Genomic DNA, 19,079 nt, shown 5'->3' with positions numbered 1-19,079 from the left:
CGAACGAAGATGGCGCGAACCAGGCCAGCGGTGACGACGGGGCGCGCAGCGACACGAGATCCGAAAACGAAGTCCCGAGTGACTCCACGACACCACAGCCGGCGATGGACATGGCAGCCGTCATCCAAGCAGCTGTACAGGCAGCCGTGAGGGAGGCGATAAGCGGTATGGCGCTCCTTCAAACGCAACAGATGCCTGCCACGCCCGTATACGCCCGCGGCAGAGACTTCGCGTCTGGTGCCATCGTTCGATCCCCTTTCATCAGGCTGCTCGACCGTCGACACGTGGATTCGGCGAGTCGACGACTTGGCTGACATTTACGGTTGGTCGGACAGGCTGACCTCCTGCAACGCACTATGCAGATTGGAAGGCCCGGCCAAGACCTGGTACGATTCCCTGTCATCAGTGGACAAAACGTGGGTGCAGTGGAAAGACGAACTAAAGCGTGCATTTCCGTCGACATCAGGAATGCAACGCCTCCACCGTGAAATGGAAGCCCGTTGTCGCAAGCGAGGTGAGCCCATCGAATCTTACTACTACGACAAGCTCGCCAAGGCTCGCCGGTGTAATATCAGTGACAAAGGCTGTGTCGAGTACATCATCACCGGCCTGAATGATCCAGACACAATTCGAGCAGTGAGCGTTCGCACGTACGATACTCCCGAAGAATTGCTTCACTGTCTCAAGCGTCTAGAAGATCGTCTAGGAAATGTAGTTTCGTCGGCTTCCCGCCAAAACGCCAAGCATTTCACTGACTATCAAAAGGGGCTCTTCGAAGGGGCCGATCACCTTACCAAGGCAACCGGAGCCAGCATGGCCGACGATCGCCGAGACTCCCTCTCACGCAGACAGAGGAAGAAGCCTCTCTCCAACGAGAAAGGGGAACCGCTGTGCTTCAACGGCAACGAATACGGCCATTTGTCTCTCCATTGCCCCTCTCCCCAACGAAAAGCGCGATGCGGCGCTTGCGGACGAGTGGGCCACGAAACGAGAGACTGCAGAGCGAAGAAGGAACGAGAGCCGCGCGTCGCTCAAAACGTTGTGAAATCCGACTTCCGCGCTACTGAAGCAGTGAACGAGAAATATTTCATGCCAGCGAAACTGAACGGACATGAAATACGTGCCTACGTCGACTTGGGGAGCCAGTGCGTAACCCTACGTCAGGAAGATGCAGAACGGCTGGAAATCTCCTACACGAAACTTAAAGAACCACTCTCTATTGGAGGGTATGGATCGGGATGTGTGACGCCTTGCGGCGAAGCAAGTGCTACCATCACGGTCGACCAAGCGACAGCTGACGTTCATCTGTACGTGGTACCAAGCCGCTCGCAGTCCATACCACTACTTGTTGGGCAGCCGTTCACGGAACAGCCTCACGTAACGATTGTAAGGCGGCGACAGACAGTCAGGATTTTTGAGGAGCGCGAGAACGTCCACGAAACCGACGACACGCTGCGTTCCATTGAGATCCCCGATCTGCCCCAACGTTCAGTCTGCCTGTGGGCCAAGGAGTCAACCGTTGTTCCGCCGAAGTTTGTGGGATTCGTCAAGCTCTACGCCACGGGTGGCATGCCCAGCACAGATGTGTTTGTCGACGCACAATTCAGGTGTCAGGAAGGACGTGAGCACTGCATACCACGCTGCGTCGTAACTGTCGACGAGGCGTACGAGACACGCCTACCCATCATGAACATGTCAAACCATGACTTGGACATCAAGGAACACGAGCGGGTAGCACGAGCGGAAATCTGCTATCCAGACGACATGCCGGAGCGAGAAATAAACGTCCACGTCGCTCAGCGACAGCCGATGCCACGCGAAGAGATAAAAACTGGAACTGCCATCACTCCGCACCAGCGAAAAATGCTGGAATGCCTTATCGACGAGTATCGTGATTGCTTCGCACGCAACATTTCGGAGATCGGGCAGACCAGTGCAGCGGAAATGAAGATCGAGTTGACGACAGATGAGCCAGTGAGATTCCGTCCCTACCGACTTTCCATCGCAGAGAGGGCTCACACGAAATAGATGATCGAAGAACTGAAGCAAGCGGGAATCGTTGTCGACTCGACTTCCGACCACGCCAGCCATATTCTCCTCGTGCGAAAGAAGACAGGAGAACTGAGGATTTGTGTCGACTACCGTGCACTTAACCGTGTGACGAAAAAGGACAGGTACCCGTTGCCACTAATTGATGATCAGCTGGACCGCCTCCGCGGAAAGTGCTTCTTCACGAGTCTCGACTTGGCGTCTGGTTATTACCAGATCCCCATGGAAAAGGAGTCCAGACACAAGACAGCGTTCGTCACCCCTGACGGGCACTACGAGTTCGTCCGGATGCCGTTTGGGTTGGCCAACGCCCCAGCGGTATTCCAGCGGATGATCAACGCGGTTCTGGGATCTCTGCGTTACTCTGTGGCACTCGCCTACATGGATGACATCTTGCTCCCAACGACAACTGTAGACGAGGGACTCGAGCACCTGCAAAAGATTTTGGAGGCTCTACGAAGAGCGGGACTGACGCTACGGTTGAGTAAGTGCTACTTCTTCTGCGACCGGGTCGACTACCTTGGATACGACATTTCTGCTGAAGGGGTGCAACCAGGAACTCTCAAACTTTAGTGTGTAGCTGAATTTCCGAAACCGACAAATGTGCACGAGGTCCGCCGATTCCTGGGACTCGCAAGCTATTTCCGACGATTTGTCAATGGGTTCGCCACTATTGCTAAGCCTTTGACGAAACTGACTTCTAAGGACGAAACTTGGAAGTGGACTGCAGAACAAGACTTTGCGTTCGCCGAGCTGAAAAAGAGGTTAATCGAAAAGCCTATCTTGGCTCATTTCTCGTTCGACGCAAGAACGGAAGTTCACACAGATGCCAGCAGAGATGGGCTGGGAGCTATCCTCTTACAAGAGCAAGCTAACGGGCAGCTCCATCCCGTCGTGTACGCCAGCCGACGGACAACCGAGTGTGAGGAGAGATACCACTCCTACGAGCTGGAAACATTGGCAGTTGTGTGGGCGCTGGAGAAGTTCCGGTCCTACCTAATAGGATTAAACTTCAAAGTGGTGACTGACTGCAATGCCGTGCGGGCAACGATGAGTAAACGCACACTCCTACCTCGGATCGGCAGGTGGTGGCTTCGACTGCAAGAGTTTACCTTCGATGTTGAGTATCGAAAGGGCACGACCATGGCGCATGTCGACGCACTCAGCCGCTCACCACACGACCCTCCCGAAGAGACCGATGTCGTTGGCGGCATTCAGATCCTCGCTACGTGCGTGGAAGTAGAAGACTGCCTTGCTATCGCGCAAGTTAACGATCCCAAAATAATGGCACTGAAGGAGAGGTTAGAAAAAAAACAATGCCTCACGAAAGAAGATCGGCGCGTGCAAAGCGAATATCAGTTGCACAACGGCAAGGTGTTCAAAAAGTTTCAAGACGGTCGGGACTGGGACTCGACACTGCCTCAGGTGCAGTGGGGTATTAATAACACCGTGCACCAGGCCACGAAGACTACACCGTTTGGACTTCTGTTCAACTTCAGATCACGGAGCATTACGGGTGACTGGGTGGAGGACGCCCTCACAGAACATTTCGACAAAGAGTTGGAGGAGAAGAGGGCCGCAGCAACGGAAAACATTCGTGAGGCCCAACATAAGCAGCAAACACGTTACAACAAGAAGCGGGCTGAACCGTCTGAGTTTCAACCGGGAGACATCGTTCTAGTTGAGCGAGAACCCACAGCGAGCGGAGAATCCCGAAAACTTAAGGTCAAATACAAGGGACCGTACGTCATAGCTGAGAAGCTTCCCAATGACCGCTACCGCATCAGAGACATCCAACACACCCGGAGGACACGAAGGGCATATTCAAGCGTAGCCCCCGTCGACAAGCTGAAGCTTTGGGCGAAGGACATCGACTCGGAAAGCTCAGAATCGGACGAAGACAAAAGTTCCGACCGGGACGGTCGTTAATGCAGGATGGCCGAATGTACGCGGCGCCTCCGCGGGATGACGCCACCGAGCCAACCGAGCTGCTCCAGGTGCGATGAGCAGGCGAGCGGAAGTCGCACCCGCGCACCGCCGCCGCAGAGAGCAAGAAGAGCGCTCCCCGATGGGCCGCGCGAGCCACCGTGTAAATATAATCAGTTAAATAAAAAACGAGTTATTTCAGTTCAACCAAGCCAACGGCTCTCAATAATAGATAACAAGGCTAACCTTGAGATGCCAATGCGTATAGATTAAATATGAGTGCCATCAACGATTTAACTACCGGGAAAGCGCCAAGCCCGGATGGTTTACGCGGGGGTGTTCACAAGGTATTTAATGAGGTACTTAGTGCTACGTGAAATGTACGCCGAAGCGCACGTAAGCAATGGTCTGTCACCATCTTTCACTTATCCCATGCAATTCTCATTCCAAAGGCTGAAGATGCTATTAAAATCCGAAATGTGTGAGCGTACCCTGCAATCAGGCTTTAATGTACGTTGGGGGATCAATGAATGTTTTAGCGGACCTCCCGCAGTCGGTAGTGAACGAAACAGTCGGGCTGCACCATACATGTGGCATTAAGGGTCGTTCTATTGCGAAGCAATGCCCACATAGCCTGCTGCAGTATCCTCGAAGATCGGACCGCATAGAACAAGGCGTAAGAATGCTACAAATTGGTCTGAGAAACGCGTTCGACAGTCTCCCATGAGTTGCTGTTCATAAGTCTTGTGCACATAAACGTAGGGAAAATGATCACGGATGGTGTACGCTTGGCATACAGCTCACACTAAGCTTTTTCACACCCTTTCTGGCCGAAAAGGGTGGAAAAGTTGTCCCATATCACAAACCTTTAAAAGATGATTTGGCTAAAAAGGGGTGCAAGGATGAAAAAAGGATGTGCTTGTGAACACCCTAAAATAGGGTTGTAAGGTTGCTTAACACCCTCAAATAAAGGTTGTTTGTTGTTGATTGTAGGGTTTAACGCGCCGACGCAACGCTGGCGATGAGGCGCGCCGTAGTGGAGGGCTCCGGATTAATTTTGACCACCTGGGGATCTTTAACGTGCGCCGAAATCTCGTACACACGGGCGTTTTTGCTTTTCGCCTCCATCAGAAAAGCGGCCGCCGCGGCCGGCAGTCGAACCCGCGACCTCGTGCTCAGCAGCGCAACGCCTTAGCCACTGAGCCACCACGGCGGGTTCAAATAAAGGTGGGGGCAGCGCAGCTACGCGTGGCGATGCGGATCGGCTGAGCGCGAAACACGACAAACAGACACATTCAACACGCACAAGTCACACTTGGACTACAAATGAGGTGAGCAAGCAAACCAACGGGATACACGAGGAGAGGGAGTGCATATTTACTGACCTTAGAAATACATCTGCTCTTCTTGCTTTTATATATACGCCTCGAGCGCGGCCTGTAGGGGCGCCACTGAAATCCCCCTAGCGGCCCGCTTCGAAAGCAGGCGCGGGAGTCCCCGGCCCGCTCCCCACTGTCGCCGTTGCTTTTGGGGCTCGTTCAAGACAGCGATTTACCGTTTGTCCGCGTTCGAAATACCGAATAACGTGGAGCAGGCACTCTGTTTGCAAGCGTGGTACGTTCACGAGAGTATAAACGTTTATGACGCGAACTTAGTGAGATCTATATGAGCGCCGGGCGTGTGTCACAGGCCGGCGTCCCGAAGCCAGAATTTGCATGCAGCTGATTGCAATTCCGCTGCCTTGAAATTTAGTGACTGTGTCTCCGTAAGCAGTGTTTCCTCCGATGGTCATGTAGCGGCCATACACACTATGATGTAAATCGACTTTGTGCACTTAGAAAATCTAGCGGAGCACTCATACCTGACAGCACGCAAGTTACGCCTGCCAATATCACATATCAGATATTGATCAGTACCATGAACAAGCCAATGCGGCATAAATTTCACAAACATTGTACCAAAGAAGTGCGATGGATAATGCAAAATTACACTCCGGAGTCAGCACACGACGACAAGTTTAATGCTGGGTCGTCTTGTCCCGAGGTGAGCGCTCGCAAAGATTCATCTGTTACATTTATCCTCCACGAGAAGCGTGAAAGTGGGCTTATAGAGTAATCCGCGTCCGTGACCAAACTCTTCTTCGAAACACCGTCATACGAGTCATGACACAGGGAGACTGCAGAATCTAGCATAAACCGAAATCAGAGACCCTTATCAGATACGACACTCTTCCAACGAGCCCGTGTGTACGAGATTTCGGCGCGCGTTAAGGCTCCAGGTGGTCAAAATTAATCCGGAGCCCTCCACTACGTACGGCGTGCCTCATCGTCCCCGTTGCGTCGGCGCGTTAAACCCTGCAATCAATCAATCAACTCTTCCAACGACACCTCGTATCGCTTGTGAACTGCCTACCCTGTATTCTTCAAAAAATGAGTCCGCCGAGTGATCAGCCGTTTTTCAAGGCGGAAAACAAATGAAAAGTGACTAACACGCAGCTTGTGTGTGTGATTACTAAAACGTTCATTCGCTGATTTCGCTCCGCATTTGTAAACAACGATACTTGAGCGTCGTCCTCCTCATCCCCCCCCCCCCCCCCCATGTCTAGCGAAATATCAGTACATTTCGCATCTAGTTGGTCTGGTGAATACTACCTTGCTCAAACAAACGTCTTTAGCATTTCAGAAGCTGCACTCGTTTTTTTTTTTCATTCCCGCACGACTATTCTATTTATTCCTTACTTGCAGACCATTCATTTTCCCATGGTTTTATTAACACATACCTTGGTTCTTACTATACGGCATGAGTGGGCACATATCTGACTTAACATTTTCTTTTCTGTACTTAACATTTTTGCGTGGCTTATATTCCCATAAAAGGCACAAGTTTTTGTCAGCTATTGGGTTATCACGTCCCCGAAACATATTTTTCTACGACGTACATATTCGAAGCAAAGCCGCATTTGTTGTCTGCGCTGCAAAACGAACCAACCTCTTACAGTGCCAATATCAGGTCTAAACGAGGCGACAATAAATAGAATTCACTTGCGCTGCTGACGTGCTCGAAGGTGACAGCGGTGATATGCTGCTGCCATCGCCGACGCCCGCAAGAGCGGCCAAGAAGCGCGCAGAACCGCCTCCCCGGGTAGCTCTTGTTGGCGTTAGAGCGCTCTACCAAGACGCAGCTGTTTTTTTAAGTGCCCTAAACGTGCAGTTAACTTACAGACGTCACCATAACAAGTTGTGTAGAGCGCGGAAAGGCAAAGAGAAGCGAAAGAAAACCAAAACACTGCATGACCACATATCAGCCACGCAGCGCTAATCCCGCAAACGCCGCGGAGAAGCGGCGGCAGGCGGCGCAGCGATCGCGAATCTCGAGGCGTATAGCCAGCAAAAAGGCATCTGATCGAGTCGGCGGGCTTGTCGCAAATACCAAATATTTTACAGCTAATTTTACAATTAGGAATTAAATGTCAGCATGCACAAGTCAGCGTGCGCCTTGGCGCAACTTTTTATTCATGAGGTGTGAAATTTTATTAAGTACCAAACACCTATTCCACACGCTTTCAACACTCACCAAGAAGGGTGTTCATTATTTCAACACCCTTTTTGCGGCATGGGTGGAAAGCTACGAGTCAGGGTGTTGGAAACTAAGAAAAAGGGTGTAAAAGACCTCCATATAAAAAAGAAAGGTGTAAGAGACCTCCAACGAAGAAAAAAGGGTGTAAAGGGCCTCTAACTTTGGAGGTATTTTATACCCGTTTACAGGGGTAGACGAGCGTCTTCTATGAGCGTGGGGATGTTTTATACTTCACGGTGTTTAAAACAATATGAATTGGTGTAATTTTTAACAGCGGAGCTGTTTAAGCTTGAGCTTGGTTCGGTGACGTTAGCAAAAAAATACCAGAAAAAACTGCGCAGCCTGTAAAGCGTGCACCACCGTAGATAGGGTATTATAACAGGGAAGCCGGTTTTCACACCTGCTCGGGTGTGAGCACAAGGGGCGCATGCGTATGCGCACCTCTCACTATGCCATTTTAAAGGTGATGGTCTTTCTTGGGTCACTAAACTCAGCTTGCACTAGGGGTGCAAGGCTGGAGAAACAGCGGAGCTGGGGGTCGACTAGCTTGTTTCCCCCTTGGATCCGCTGTCAGGGGGATACACTGGAACAGCCTTGTGAAATTTGTCTAAACTTGGCCTCACCCTTCAGCACATATCCTGCCCTAGCAAGAACATCACAATACAAAAAAAGAAAACCTGGCAAAACGTAGTAACACCCGAAAAAGCTAGTTCGACTCCCATTTCCGCTGTCTTTTTTTTTGCACCTGAACACCAATTTTACACCCTTTCAACACCCTACAGAAAATAGAGGGTGTTGCAGTCGGTCAACGCCACGCAAAAAGCGTGTAAAGCTACAAATTCGGGCATTCGAACCAAAAAAAAAAAAAAAAGGCGCAATGACTTCCCAACACTTTTATTCCACGTATACTGCTCCTTTGGCTATTTCATAAGGGCGTAAAAAAGTTTAGTGGGAGGGACTGCAGGACAAGTCCGGTTGCCAACAGGTCGTTCGGCTCTCCAATTAAGGTCAGCCTCTCTATATACGCAAGGGTAGACAGCTGTCCCCCTTGCTGTTTTGTAACTTCATTGCGATGTTTTGTGCAAACAGCCTTAAAATAGTAATGCCGGCGGCTTTTCTTTAGACGTTTGGAATTCTTGTCCTGTCCTACGCATACGATGTTGCTTTGTTTTGCCACGACACGAGCAGCATTCATGAAAGCGTAAGAGTTCTTAATTTTAAAGTTCCGCTTAAACGCAAGCAGTAGCGTCAACTGGAGCAAGTGTCTTCGTTTCTGGCACGGCAATTGGGCGTTCAAGCGGATAAGTGGGGAGGCAAGCAGCTGTCTGAATTCGCGCGTGCGGCTGTGTGTGATCTGTTCTTTGTGTCAGAGCTCTGGTTCATGATGCAGGTTTTGCATCGCTTGCGGGCCAACTGGCAAAGGTTCCACTGAGTGTGCGCTACTTCACGCGAAAATTGTGGTCTGTTTGTTTGTCTGTCTGTCTGTCTGTCTGTCTCCGTCCGTCCGTCCGTCCGTCCGTCCGTCCGTCTGTCTGTCTGTCTGTCTGTCTGTCCGTCTGTCTGTCTGTCTGTCTGTCTGTCTGTCTGTCTGTCTGTCTGTCTGTAAAGAGAACTTTATTATCAGAAAATAGTGGTACCTGGGGTAAAAAGTAACAACCAAATACAATGAAACAGGCTCTGCAGTCATTGCTACCAAACTAACAGAGCCAGACGGCTTGAAGTCACACACACTTACAGAAACAAACAGTTTGAAGTTGGTTACAAAACAAAAGATTAACACACAAACAATATAGAGTTGGTTACAACAAACAGGTTGACATTCCGCGGAACCGAGGATACAACCGTATACGCTACAAGAATGCAACAATATGCGGTATACGGGTGGTGTTATTGTCACAACGAATACTGTGCACGGCTCAATAAGAACCAATTCTAACGGCGAAATAACCAACTGTAATAACGATATCCCTAAGTACACAAGTCTGGAAAACTGGCATGAACCCTTTTGTACGACACCTCTAGAAACTGTGTACACCAATATCACACACACACACACACACACACACACACACACACACACACACACACACACACACACACACACACACACACACACACACACACACACACACACACACACACACACACACACACACACACACACACACACACACACACACACACACACACACACACACACACACACACACACACACACACACACACACACACACACACACACACACACACACACACACACACACACACACACACACACACACACACACACACACACACACACACACACACACACACACACACACACACACACACACACACACACACACACACACACACACACACACACACACACACACACACACACACACACACACACACACACACACACACACACACACACACACACACACACACACACACACACACACACACACACACACACACACACACACACACACACACACACACACACACACACACACACACACACACACACACACACACACACACACACACACACACACACACACACACACACACACACACACACACACACACACACACACACACACACACACACACACACACACACACACACACACACACACACACACACACACACACACACACACACACACACACACACACACACACACACACACACACACACACACACACACACACACACACACACACACACACACACACACACACACACACACACACACACACACACACACACACACACACACACACACACACACACACACACACACACACACACACACACACACACACACACACACACACACACACACACACACACACACACACACACACACACACACACACACACACACACACACACACACACACACACACACACACACACACACACACACACACACACACACACACACACACACACACACACACACACACACACACACACACACACACACACACACACACACACACACACACACACACACACACACACACACACACACACACACACACACACACACACACACACACACACACACACACACACACACACACACACACACACACACACACACACACACACACACACACACACACACACACACACACACACACACACACACACACACACACACACACACACACACACACACACACACACACACACACACACACACACACACACACACACACACACACACACACACACACACACACACACACACACACACACACACACACACACACACACACACACACACACACACACACACACACACACACACACACACACACACACACACACACACACACACACACACACACACACACACACACACACACACACACACACACACACACACACACACACACACACACACACACACACACACACACACACACACACACACACACACACACACACACACACACACACACACACACACACACACACACACACACACACACACACACACACACACACACACACACACACACACACACACACACACACACACACACACACACACACACACACACACACACACACACACACACACACACACACACACACACACACACACACACACACACACACACACACACACACACACACACACACACACACACACACACACACACACACACACACACACACACACACACACACACACACACACACACACACACACACACACACACACACACACACACACACACACACACACACACACACACACACACACACACACACACACACACACACACAACAGCAAACGGAAAGCCCGAGAGGTTATCCAGGTTATCCGGATTGCTACTCGATACTGGGGAAGGGGTGTACAGGAGATGAAATAGAGGGCAGGCAAAAAACAGGGCAAAGGAGCAGAATCGCGCACACTTTATTCCCTTTGCGGGTACTATAGTCTTTGGGCTAAGCCTGTTTCCTTCATGAAACGCAAAAGGGCTTTTGTTGCCTTCTGCGAAGTCGATTGTAGGGGTCGGTGTCCTAAAATAGTTTAATGTGAATGGCTGATTGTCCAATCGGTTGAGCTCGGCGGCCAAAACACGTCTTTCTGATGAATACTGCGGGCAATGACAAAGCACATGTTCGATTGTCTCTTCAACCTTGCAGGCGTCGCACTGGGCACTACTGGCCATCCCGATGAGGATGGAGTAGGCTTTTGTGAAAGCCACTCTTAACCACAGTCTACAAAGTAAAGTAGACTGTGATCGAGACAGCCCACACGGAAGACGGCGCTGGAGTAGGGGGTCCTGGTTATGGAGGCGCGGATGCACAAAGTCCGGTGTATTCCACTGAGTAATGGAGATCCTGCGCGCGAACTGGCGAAGCCGCCGTCCCCTATTTTAAACTTGAGCAATGAATGAGCGGGTGTCTCCGTTCAGCCGCCCCGCCAAACAAGACGTTTATGTAGGCAAAGCATTTCTGTCACGAACTCCAGCGTACGGAGTTTGAAAATATTGCGCAGGTTCTGATATAATTGTACAGCGCGGAATTCTTGTTACAAAGTCGTTCGATTCAATCAATTTCCCCTCTAATCGCCCCGGGGAAAGCCTGGAACGTTCTCGTACGAGGCGTAGATGACTCGGTCCACTCGGTGTGTCTCCGGTAGTAAATAACAAAAATAAAACCCCCGCCGCTCATCTTTTGCCGATGTTGGCGTAGCGTTACGAGTGCGAAGGCGTGCCGATCATTCTAGAAGGAAGAAAGGAGGACTGGGCTTGGGCAAGTTGCCTCGTCGTTCGAAGGAGGGCAACCGCGCAAAGCCGGACACACGCGAGAAGGAGGAAACGAAAACACGGTGCCGTGTTCTCGTTTCCTTCTTGTTGCGTGTGTCCAACTTTGCGCGGTTCCCCTACCTCCAAGGAAGGAATTTGGACGGTCGATGGCGGAGGACGGTATGTGTGGTGTTTTTCGTTTTTCCGCGTTAGCGCGCTTATAAAAGAGCACCCGCGTCGAGACAAATCAGTTGCGTTGGAAAGTCCAAGTTGCGCTGGCATGTCCAATGGCGTTGAAATGTCTTGATGTAACGGCGATTTCTGTCCGCTCGCGCATTCTCGTCGGTGGCTAGTGCCTCCGAAGATTCCAACGTGCTTCCGGGTCTTGAATTACCGTGATCGTCATCGGTCGTTCTGGCCTACATCTAAGCAACGCTTCATAGGTAGCCGAATCGCCTCCTACAGCAGCGCATCATCCGGCCCGGCCGGTGAATATCGTGGGACTTCGTCTTACATATGCATCGAACTGTTTTCCTTTTTTAACTCGTCGTCTTTGTAACCGTTGTTGTTAACGCTCCTTGTTTGAATCACTCCGTAACGTTTATCTCTCGCAATGGTATTAGAGTTCAAGTTACCTCTCGTTAGTGTTTTATACTCTCGTGCCTGTACACTATTCGCGCCTATTCAAATATAAGCCTCTCTTTGTGGTTGTTTCGCTCAAGGCTCTGTCACAGTTTTTCCCCCGCTCTGTTCGGTGAAAGCGCCGCATTAGACGGCCACCCCCTCGTCACCGATGCCCTGTATATCTGTGGGATTCTTTCCTCGCCCGAGTCAACTCCCCATAACTTCTTAACAGCGCACACTCTTAAAAAAAGGGGAGACCATGCAGACAAAACACAAGTTTGATTCATTCAAAAGAGTGCCTCGTTAGAATCACACTGACACCACTTTTAACGCACACTTCGCACAAATAAGGTACATAATTGGGAGAAAATAGGGAGTGGCCATGCGACCCACTAGCTCATTTTCCGCAATAGAACCTATGATGTCACATGTGCCCAGCTGTGCGATTCGCTGAGGCCAGCAAAAAGAATCGCAAATTAGGCACGGCTTACAACATTGCAGAACGAGCTATGTGTGCTTAAATTAAGGGAACATTCTTTTTATAGCAGTACGAATGGTGGGGTAAACAGTTGGAGTTACGAAAGTGCACGTAAACATAGAAGTATATAGGACGCGCACTGCTGTTTGTACCGCGCGCACTATGTTTTAGCTGCACAGCACTGCGGCGCTTTGGGGTTGTCTCAGACGACACTGGCCGAATGGCGTGAGCGACGGTGTCTTACGTGACCATATCAGTCGAGCGAACACCAGGTTTCACGTCAGGTACAAATACGGTCAAAAATAAAGCAAAGGCAGAAAACGGCCTGCCGCGGTATAGTGGCGCCATATAGGTTGACTAACTGTAAACAAGGCTTCGCAATCGACTGCAGAGCGGTTCCTGTAATGTCATTTTGACGTCACAAAAACGCAATTTGGCGGGAGAATCAAAATGTTAACTAAGAAAGTAAAAAAAGCATCATTTGCTTCCGGACAAGCGCTGGGGGCATTATAAAACTCGAAATCTTTCGAATACAACAAACTTGTATTTTGTCTGCATGGTCCCTTCAAGGAAACGGTGGCAATTTCGTAACTACTAAATCTGGTTCAATGTTCATACTTGTCAACATTAACGAGCGAAAAATTTGGAGCGGCTTGTTCTGGTGGTGCAACGCTGGAGAACAGCAGAGCTGGCGGCCCCTATCCCTTCGTCGGAAATCCGGCTGTTGCACCTCACATAAATTTCCGAAGTTGCCGCTGAAAGTTCTCTACTGGCATGCAGAACTTCCTACCAAAATAAAACGACCCGGAGAACAAAATGACCCGGGAGGCCCGGGTCGCGTATTCCCAAACCCAGGGGCCCAGGCCGACCACACCCCCTAAGCAGGGGCGCAGCCAATGAGGTTAAAAAATTGCAATTTTTTTAACCTCCTGGGACGCAGCACCGTGACGTCTCTACCTATATGTGCGCGACTTCATGCGATGTGGATTTTTTCTTTTTTCCCCTCTTCTCGTTTCGGCTGCTTGGCAGGCGGCCGACGGTTTCGCTCCGTGGGCGGGGCTGGACTGCGGCGCTGGGGAAGCTGACGTACATGTGATAGAAGTTAACCTTTTGTTATATTTGTTCTTGTTTATACAAATTGTTCTTGTTCTGTTCTTGTTCATACAAATGTATAAACAAGAAATAGCAGGAATAAAAATATAAATAGTACAACACAAGTTGCGAAACGCCGCCTCGCGTACTACAACGCTTCGTATCGAAAAACATACCTTTCGCCCCGTTTCTGGACCTTTTGGAGATTCCAGGTTGTGTTGGTGCACCCGCTCTACGTGTCCATGAAGGCGTTGACTGCTACTTCGTCAGACAGGTTCCCGCGGAACACAGACTCATCATTTGTTGACGCGAGGTCATCTCTCACGACCTCGAGTGGCTGCTCGTGCTAATTCATGAAGCAGAAGTTATAAGCTTCCCGACCATCGCGTAAATGCGCGGGGGACGCGCGTGGCGCACACAATTATGAGAACGGACCCTGTGATGGGCAGTTCTGCGCGAGTGCGAGGCACAGACGAGTATGGCGAATAACACGCTGGCTGATGTTCGCAGCAGACGAGCGACCGACGTACGCGTGTGCTTTCGACCGAATGAGAGCAAACGTTCTGCGCTTCGGTAGAGAGTCAAAAGGACCACCCAAGACCAAAAAAAAACATTTTTGCCTTCACTTTATTGGGAGTGCTTGCCTTCCGGAACGTAAACAATAACTATATATGTACGTGCAAAACCATCCATCCGCGCGCGCACTTTGAGCAACGCGCCGAGCGCTAGCATAACTAGGAACAGCATGGGAGACGAGCGACTGACGGCGAACAAGAGAGCGCGGAGAGCGAGCTTCATCTTCCCAGCGCGTACGCCAGGCTTGTGCTAGGAGCGAAACCATCGGCCGCCGCGAAGCAGCGCGATCACAAAAGATGAAAACAAATTTTTGTCTTCATTTTTATGAGAGTGTTTACTTTCCGGGACTTGTATAATTGCCACATGTACGTGAAAGCGTCCATCCGCGCGCGCTCACTTCGAGTACCGAGCCGAGCGCTTATCTAGGAACATGATCGGAGGTCAGCGTCAACTTGCAGGCGCGCAAGAAGAGCGCGGAGAGATCAGGGGCTCAGGTACAAAAGGTTAACTTCTATCACATGTGCGTCAGCTTCCCCAGCGCCGCAGGCCAGCCCCGCCCAGGGAGCGAAACCATCGGCCGCTCGCAAAGCAGCCGAAACGAGGGGAGGGGAAAAAAGAAAAAATCCACATCGCATGAAGTCGCGCACATATAGGTAGAGACGTCACGGCGCTGCGTCCAAGGAGGTTAAAAAATAGCAATTTTTTTAACCTCATTGGCTGCGCCCCTGCTTAGGGGGTGTGGCCGGCCTGGGCCCCTACGGGATATGGTTTGGGAATACGCGCCCGGGTCGTGTTGTCCGCAGCCTTTCACATCTCTCTCAAAGTGGACCGCTTTGGCAATCGTTAGAGCCCGTGTTAACCGGCTTCTTGCACTCGGCGTCTGTGGCGCGAACTCGGCCTCTGTGCTGCCTACTTCATGAGTGACACTTAGGCGCAAACTGACACAGGAGCGAGAGAGGGAAACGACACCAGCCCTTACCATCAACTGGAATTTTTATTAAAATCGAAAGCACATATATGCCATACCAAGACCCAACAATCAGGCACGTGTGACCGTCGCACATGGTTACGGCCGTACATGAGAACAACCGCCCCCTTTCATTTCTTTTCTTTCCCTTTTTAAGACGAAAGTGTTTTATGCCAGGGTACACCAAGATCTGACCGGCGTCATATCCGTCACGGAAATGACGTCGCCAGAAAAAGAAGTTCCATTGGTGCGGCTGCGCCCGGATTCGAGCCAAGAACTCTTTCGTCACAACGGGAGGTACACAGCGCTCTGCCCATTGCGATACGAATTCAAGCGCAAGTAGGTCTACGAACGCGCCTTATATTTTCCCCACTACTTTCTTCATTCAGATGCCGTTTAGGAGATGCTGCCGTCTAGGAGAAGTGAAGCGAAGTAGTTCGTCATGACACTAATGAGCGCCGACAGTTGGCGCCTCGATCGATGCCAGCGTCGTCGTGTACGACTCCACCGCCTACTGGTTTTGGTTTTAGTTCCGTTTCATTCGCACGGTTTTCAAGAGGCTGCAGTTTCAGTACGATTTACGCAACGTTCTGGCGCGTGCAATCCTGTGTGTAACGTTGATGCGTGTAACGGTACCAAACCGACGTAATATAAATAGCGATGTGCAAGTTCATATGGATGCACAATAAATACCCTGGAACGGCCCATTTCACTTTCTGGTTTTTCCGATTCCCATGAAAGAGGCATCAACCACATTTTTTCTTCTTCTAACCCCTCTCCTGAAGAAGCATCTCTTTATCTCGAATGCTAAGTAACGGGGGACTTATACAGTCCGAACCCCTAATCCGCTCTTGCACTTCGCTTCTTTTCATTCGAAGCTAGTTAAGAATAGGATAGCCCACACGTTCCTCCAATCCGCTGTCAACAAGTCCTGTTATCATTTGGCGCAACAAAGCTTCAATGCGCAAATGCTTCGGCTGGAGAATTCTGGCTTCCCCCTCTCTGTGCTCCAGGCAATGTCAGTGTCTTGTAAAGCAATTTAAAGGGTTCGCGCATCGGATGCAGGATGCCGACCAGAGTAAAAAAGGGGCGGTCATACTGTATGTACAGTCGCGCTCACTATGACCTACACCGCTCATTAGTATTCACCGCTTTGCAGAACCTTTGTCTGGCACCCGGGGTAAAGACCAAGTACGCATTAGGAGCACAACGTCCTAATGAATCAGGCCTTATCCTAACGTATATGCCCATAGTCATTGTTTTGTCGATATAATCGTCTGAATACTAATGAGTGGTGTAGGCCATAGTGAGCGCGACTGTACATGTGCTGTCGCATCGCCATAAGAAGACGGCTTACAGATTTGGGGTTACGTACATAGATACATACGTACATAGGCTAGGTAGACTATGCAGTATGGTGAGCAACAGGCTTGATTCCCGGGACAGTGTTTCCTCGCGTAGTTGTTTGATTAAACACGGACTCCAGTTTGTTCAGTGTAGGACGGACGTTTTGTATTGCATTCCTATGTCCTGTGGCCAGGTGTACGTTGGTGAGACCGGCCCCTGTCTTAATGTACGCTCAAGGGAGCATCATTATTCCTTGAAAAGACACACATGGCTCTGCACTTGGCAGACTGTGGCTGTAAGCCATGCTTCACAGACACGCGTCCTTTTTAAACACAGAGACCGTGATACCAGGGGACTTGCCGAAGCCTTCCATATCCGTATTACGGATTCGGATTGTATATGTCACCCGTCACCGAGCATTCTAGATAAAGAAGTGTTACTTCTTAAGGAGAGGGGTTAGAAAAAGAAAGAAGGAAAAGAGAAGAAAGGAAAGGGGGGCGGTTGTCCTCTTGTACGGCCGTACGCATGTGCGACGGTCACACGTGCCTGACTGTTGGGTGCATGGCATTAATGTCACGTGCATGACATTAATGTGCTTTCGATTTTAATAAAACTTTCAGTTGATAGTAAGCGCCGGTGTCGCTTCCCTTTCTCGTCCCTGCGTCAGTTTGCGCTTAAGTGTCACTCATGAAGTAGGCAGCACAGAGGCCGAGTTCGCGCCCCAGGCGCCGAGTTCAAGAAGCCAGTTGCCGCGGGCTCTAGCGATTGCCAACGCGGTCCACTTTGAGAGAGATGTAAAAGGCTGCGGACAACACGACTCGGGCCTCCCGGGTCGTGTTGTCCGCAGCTAGTCTCTCGTCTCTCCATTTTTCCTACTCCAGGCGCAACTGCACGTGAACTGACGAGGAGAAAAGCACGCGAGAGATCGTGCCACAAACGCTGGGCAGAGTGCTCTCGAAAGTCGAGCTGGCCGACGCCGGGCGCTCTTCACGATGTGCACGGTGACGTGCGCTCGGTATTTTAACAGATAAGCTGATTAGCAATTCGTTGATTCCGCGGTTTCACAAAACTCAGACATAAACCTATATACGCCCACTGCAGGGCAAATGCCACTCCCATGCATCTCCTCTTATCCCGGTCCTGGGCTAACTGCGACCAATTTATCCCCGCAAACTTCTTGAAATCATCTGCCCATCTAACTTTCTGTCGGCCCCTGCCGCGCTTGCCGTCTCTAGGGATCACTCCATTGCTCTTAATGACCAACGGTTATCTTGCCTTCGCATTACATGCCCTTCCCATGCCCATTTGTTCTTCTTAATTTCTACTAATATGTTCTTAAAACGCGTTTGTTCCATGACCCACTCCTCTCTCTTGTTGTCCCTTAACATTACACCTATCATTTTCCACTCCATTGCCCTCTGTGTCGTCCTCAATTTAAGTTGAACTCTTTTTGTGAGCCTCCAAGTTGCTGCCCCGTAGGTGAGTGCGGGGTAAGATGCAGCTGTAATACACTTTCTACATCAGGGACAATGGTAGGCTGCAATTCATTATCTGAGAATGCCTGTCGAATGCACCCCACCCTATTCTTATCCTTGTAATTATCTTTGCCTCAATCCACTTCCACTGCCTCGCCACCTATCTCAAACCGCTGCGCTCTCCCGAGGTTATTGAGCATTC

At 50.2% G+C, this 19,079-nt stretch overlaps 1 protein-coding gene across 4 annotated transcripts in view; it reads left to right on the top strand.

Annotated features, from left to right (window-relative positions):
* Positions 1-19,079, top strand: part of LOC144179568 (replication protein A 70 kDa DNA-binding subunit-like) — a 91,228-nt gene that overhangs the window by 22,773 nt on the left and 49,376 nt on the right. Inside the window, exon 1 of one of the 4 annotated variants that reach the window (XM_077707973.1) lies at positions 12,368-12,498. The exons of the other annotated variants lie outside the window; for them this stretch is intronic. The gene's annotated coding sequence lies outside the window, so the exon portion shown is untranslated. Of the gene's footprint in view, positions 1-12,367; positions 12,499-19,079 lie in introns of those variants that run through there. 4 annotated transcript variants of the gene reach the window in all.

The sequence above is a fragment of the Haemaphysalis longicornis genome, unplaced genomic scaffold, assembly GCF_048455015.1.
Source record: "Haemaphysalis longicornis isolate Haplotype H1 unplaced genomic scaffold, Haemaphysalis longicornis Haplotype H1 scaffold_4, whole genome shotgun sequence".
Classification (NCBI taxonomy): Eukaryota; Metazoa; Arthropoda; class Arachnida; order Ixodida; family Ixodidae; genus Haemaphysalis; species Haemaphysalis longicornis.
The sequence above is the reverse complement of the archived record's forward strand: the minus strand, read 5'-3'. Positions and strand labels throughout refer to the sequence as shown.